The sequence below is a fragment of the Coregonus clupeaformis genome, chromosome 11 (genome assembly GCF_020615455.1).
Source record: "Coregonus clupeaformis isolate EN_2021a chromosome 11, ASM2061545v1, whole genome shotgun sequence".
In the NCBI taxonomy this organism is placed as follows: Eukaryota; Metazoa; Chordata; class Actinopteri; order Salmoniformes; family Salmonidae; genus Coregonus; species Coregonus clupeaformis.
The window spans coordinates 22,704,436-22,710,435 of NC_059202.1; positions in this window are offsets into that span (position 1 = coordinate 22,704,436).

Here is a 6,000-nt window from a genome sequence, read left to right on the forward strand (position 1 = left end):
TTTATATGTTAGTACATTATTAATGTATGTTGTGTGTTTGACAAATCCATGTCACTACTGTGAATAATGTTGAATGTTATTTTTATCAGCCTGCCTAGAGCATTGAACTGGAATATCCATCTTACTTGGTCGAGCAGACAGAAGCAGCAAGAAAGGGTTTATCCACATAAACACAGAGCTCAAGAAAGGGTTTATCCACATACACACAGACAGTTCTCAGACAGACCCGTCACTGTCAATCAATTGATCAAATACAAATAGGGTTGCAAAAATGCCAACATTTTTGCAATCCTATTTTTCAAAATTCCCACGTTTTTGTGAAAACCTCTTTAGAGAATCCCAGATTTCCTTTCTATTCCCTTCTGATTCCGGTAATCTTCCAACAGGAATTTCTGGACAACCTGGGAATTTTGGGAAAGTTACCGGAATTCTGCAATCCTACAGACAAATAAATAACAGATCTGATCCAATGTTGGATTAGAGCGTTTTCAGGAGACAATAAGGTAATGTCTCTCACAGACCTGTGCTGAACTGTCCTGTACGCTTGTGAGAACAAGTGTGTGTGGAAATGCTGGATCACATTCCATCTGGACCGCTGTGGCACCTTTCTTTCTAACTCTATCTCTCCCTATAATCCTAACATGATCTTTCTCTCTCTCATCCTCCCTCCTTCTCTCTCTCCCTCTGTCTTGGGCCTGTTTGCTCACCTGCCTGGCTGTCATCTCCCTCTTAAAGGTCCAACTCCTGCCCTCTCGCCATCTGCCCCCTCACCGGCCTCCTCACGCCCTTTCTTAGACCAGGGCATCCCGAAGCTTCCTCAAATATTGGGGCAGTGTCTTGGGGGAGGCTGCTCCACTGCCTGTTGCGGTTGACAGTAGCTGGCTAACAGCTTTTTCCCTATTGTCCAGCACGGGTACATGGCCCCTTCGCCCCTCCAAGCAAGGGTAAATAAAGTGTATGTGTCAATGTGTGTGTGTGTGTGTGTGTACACCCTTTGAGTGTGTGTGTGTGTGTGTGTGCGTGCTTGTGTGTGTGTGTGTGCGTGCTTGCATGCTTATGTGTGTGTATGTGTGCACAAATCCATCTGAGTATGTATTGTCATAATGTGTGTGTGTTGTATCCCCAATATCACTGTTGTCTGGTGCTCAGGAATGTTTGCTCTGACAATACAGAGCAACAGTAGTCCCTGCCTCTCCCCTCTCCAGCCTCATGTCAAACTGGCCGGGCGAGAGCTGAGATGAGGCCCTTTATCTCAGAGACGTGGGTCTTCCTTTAAGAAGAGGAAGGTAAATAATGCCAGGGCTTTAGAAGGTATATAATGTGGTCTCGGTGCAGAGGCTGACAGGGACTGACTGGGACTATGTAAACAGACCCATCCTCGGACAAGGGGGATACAGCACGTCCCTACACACTGACCAAAGAGATCTGACTGCAGGGAGATCTTAAACACACACATTCTGGGCTTTCATCTGAAACACACACACAATAAAAGATAGTGAGTTTTGTCTTTGTGTCGGTTTTGTTGGTTGAGGCAAGTCTGTGTGACTGGCACAGTGGGATTCTCTATCTACGACTGAAAGAGGGTTTTTGATGATGAATTCATACTCAAATAGACAAAAAATCACCACAATTTGCAGTTCAGACATTTTTATTAATTCAATGCATTTTTGGCATTAGTCTGGAAGATTCAGCAATACAAGGACATCATTTTTATGTCCTTCCCAAAATTGTTCTGTAGTGGCCTCACTAAAGTGAAATTAGTTCGGGCCAGGTTACCGGACACAGATTAAGGCTAGTCCTAAACTAAAATTGATTGAAAGTGCTTCTTATTCCAGCACTAGTCTTAATCTGTGACCAGAAAACAGGCCCTTAAAATTTGACTAGCTTCCATGCTATCAGATGGGATGGGACTCCATCATAGACCAATAGCACTTTAGCTGCGTTTACACAGGCAGCCCAATTCTGATATTTTTTCCACTAATTGGTCTTTTGACAAAGCACATCAGATCTTTTCACATCAGATCTTTTTCAGAGCTGATCTGAAAAAAATAGATCAGCCTTTATGACCTGGTGATTCCACATGCTGAACACTGGGCCTGGGGGCTACTCACTCACTCACTCACTCATTCACTCACTCACTCACTCACTCACTCACTCACTCACTCACTCACACACACAGACCTATAGGCTGGACACATTAATCATGTCCTGACTGTCTCCAGATTAGCAGTCTTCTTTTGAGAACATTTCCACTAGTTTCACCACTCTGCACACCCTGACCTCCAGCGCAGTGTCAAGGTGGAGACAGAGAGAGTACAATAGGTTTACCTGAAGGCCTCCTTCCCCCTGTGAAATGTTGACCTCTAGACACTCCTTCTCCCCCCTAACCCCCCCCCCACAAACACACACACACCGACAGGCACAACATTCTGCTGAGGTCTTCAGGGACCAATTAAGAGTGTCTATCTGCCCAACTCCTACCGACCCCCCCTGACACACAACCTTTGTGCTGAATGAGAACACACAGGAGTGTCAGCGCGAGACCCCAAGCATTTCCACCCTCCACCACAGGCACACAAGCACACACACACACACTCACACACACACACAGAGATAGAGGTGAGGGGTAAGTGAGGGCCATAGGTGAATACAGTCCAGATTGGGGAGGGGTCAGTGAGGGCCATAGGTGAATACAGTCCAGATTGGGGAGGGGTCAGTGAGGGCCATAGGTGAATACAGTCCAGATTGGGGAGGGGTAAGTGAGGGCCATAGGTGAATACAGTCCAGATTGGGGAGGGTCAGGACAGCTGTAGACTGGAGCTGACAGAGGCTCAGGAACCTACAGCAGCATCTATGATACTCTGCAGCCCACAGCCCATGACGAGGTATACAGACATGATGGAGGTATATAGACATGATGGAGGTTTATAGACATGATGGAGGTTTATAGACATGATGGAGGTATATAGACATAATGGAGGTATATAGACATGATGGAGGTATATAGACATGATGGAGGTATATGGACATGATGGAGGTATACGGACATGATGGAGGTATACAGACATGATGGAGGTATACAGACATGATGGAGGTATACAGACATGATGGAGGTATATAGACATGATGGAGGTATATAGACATGATGGAGGTATATGGACATGATGGAGGTATATGGACATGATGGAGGTATATGGACATGATGGAGGTATACAGACATGATGGAGGTATACAGACATGATGGAGGTATACAGACATGATGGAGGTATACAGACATGATGGAGGTATATAGACATGATGGAAGTTTATAGACATGATGGAGGTTTATAGACATGATGGAGGTATATTGACATAATGGAGGTATATAGACATGATGGAGGTATATAGACATGATGGAGGTATATGGACATGATGGAGGTATATGGACATGATGGAGGTATATGGACATGATGGAGGTATACGGACATGATGGAGGTATACAGACATGATGGAGGTATATGGACATGATGGAGGTATACGGACATGATGGAGGTATACGGACATGATGGAGGTATACGGACATGATGGAGGTATACGGACATGATGGAGGTATACGGACATGATGGAGGTATACGGACATGATGGAGGTATACGGACATGATGGAGGTATACGGACATGATGGAGGTATACGGACATGATGGAGGTATACAGACATGATGGAGGTATACAGACATGATGGAGGTATATGGACATGATGGAGGTATACGGACATGATGGAGGTATACGGACATGATGGAGGTATACGGACATGATGGAGGTATACGGACATGATGGAGGTATACGGACATGATGGAGGTATACGGACATGATGGAGGTATACGAGACATGATGGAGGTATACGGACATGATGGAGGTATACGGACATGATGGAGGTATACGGACATGATGGAGGTATACGGACATGATGGAGGTATACGGACATGATGGAGGTATACGGACATGATGGAGGTATACGGACATGATGGAGGTATACGGACATGATGGAGGTATATAGACATGATGGAGGTATACAGACATGATGGAGGTATACAGACATGATGGAGGTATATAGACATGATGGAGGTATACAGACATGATGGAGGTATACGGACATGATGGAGGTATACGGACATGATGGAGGTATACGGACATGATGGAGGTATATGGACATGATGGAGGTATACGGACATGATGGAGGTATATAGACATAATGGAGGTATATGGACATGATGGAGGTATACAGACATGATGGAGGTATATAGACATAATGGAGGTATACAGACATAATGGAGGTATACAGACATGATGGAGGTATACGGACATGATGGAGGTATACGGACATGATGGAGGTATACGGACATGATGGAGGTATACGGACATGATGGAGGTATACGGACATGATGGAGGTATACGGACATGATGGAGGTATACGGACATGATGGAGGTATACGGACATGATGGAGGTATACGGACATGATGGAGGTATACGGACATGATGGAGGTATATGGACATGATGGAGGTATACGGACATGATGGAGGTATATGGACATGATGGAGGTATACGGACATGATGGAGGTATACGGACATGATGGAGGTATATGGACATGATGGTGGTATACAGACATGATGGAGGTATATAGACATGATGGAGGTATATAGACATAATGGAGGTATATGGACATGATGGAGGTATACAGACATGATGGAGGTATATAGACATAATGGAGGTATACAGACATGATGGAGGTATATAGACATAATGGAGGTATACAGACATGATGGAGGTATATAGACATAATGGAGGTATATAGACATGATGGAGGTATATAGACACTCAGAATACATGCATAGTAGGCCTACAGCATATGTTAGTGGACAGAGAGACCTTATAAAGTAAAGGCTCGCTACTGAGTTTGTTAATCACAACATGTACTTTATTGTCTGTCATGTCCCAAATACTATATAAATATTTTATCAATCAGCAATGTAGTTTGATCAGCTTTGTTATTTCCCTAGGACTACCTGAAGGAAATGAGCGAGGAACAATCATCCAGTATGAAGCCGTTTTGGGTTGGTAAGATGCATTGTAATGCAGTAGTTAGTACAATTCTTGTTGACGGTTTGTATTTATTGAGATTTAGATATACTTGTGAGTGCCTCTTTTACATTTTCTGATTACCATGAACCAATTGTTTCTTACTTCTGAAATGTTTATCTGGATTGTTCTGTCACTGTTATCACCATCAGTGGTCAGTGTATCAGGACATCAAAGCTTCCAGCTCAGTGGTGAAGACATAGGGAGCAGGATAAGACTACTGAGGCCAGACAACAAAACGAAGTCCAACCTGAAAGAGCAGTGAAGGACAGAGAGGGCCCAGTAATATGGCATCATATCTGCTGTAATACAACCCTAATGCCCCCCTACCTCCCCCCGTCCGCCCCCATAAAGAAAGCCAGTCCGGCCGGGCCAGTGGTCATTCTCTGACCATGTCTCCATGCCAACCCTGCTGTAACACCTCCCCTCCCCTCCCCTCCCCTCCTCTCATCACTACAGAGGGTCCGGAGCCCTCTGACCTTTTTCATCCCCCCCATATTCTAATCTGATGGATTAGGCCCAGCGCTGCTTTGTCTCTGGACGTGTCCAAACATGGTGGGGGGTCTGAGGTCACGCTGGCCACTGACCTTGGCCCCTGGTGGCCCCACGGTGGTCTCCTAGTTGAGAAGGCATTGCGGGGCGATAGCAGGGACCAGGTGCTTCATAACAGGGTGTCTCTCAGTGGCAGGTCCAGTCTGTAATCAGCTCAGAGGCTGATCTGGGCCCGGCTGGCTTTGTCCAGCTGCCTTCTCAAAGGCCTGGCACTGAATGGGAAGGCAGGGAGCGGTCATCAATAGCTCCTCCTCGCCCGTCCACTCTACTCTGCTCCGGTCCGCTCTGCAAGGACGGTATCCATGGACACTAGTTGTTATAGCCACTATGGA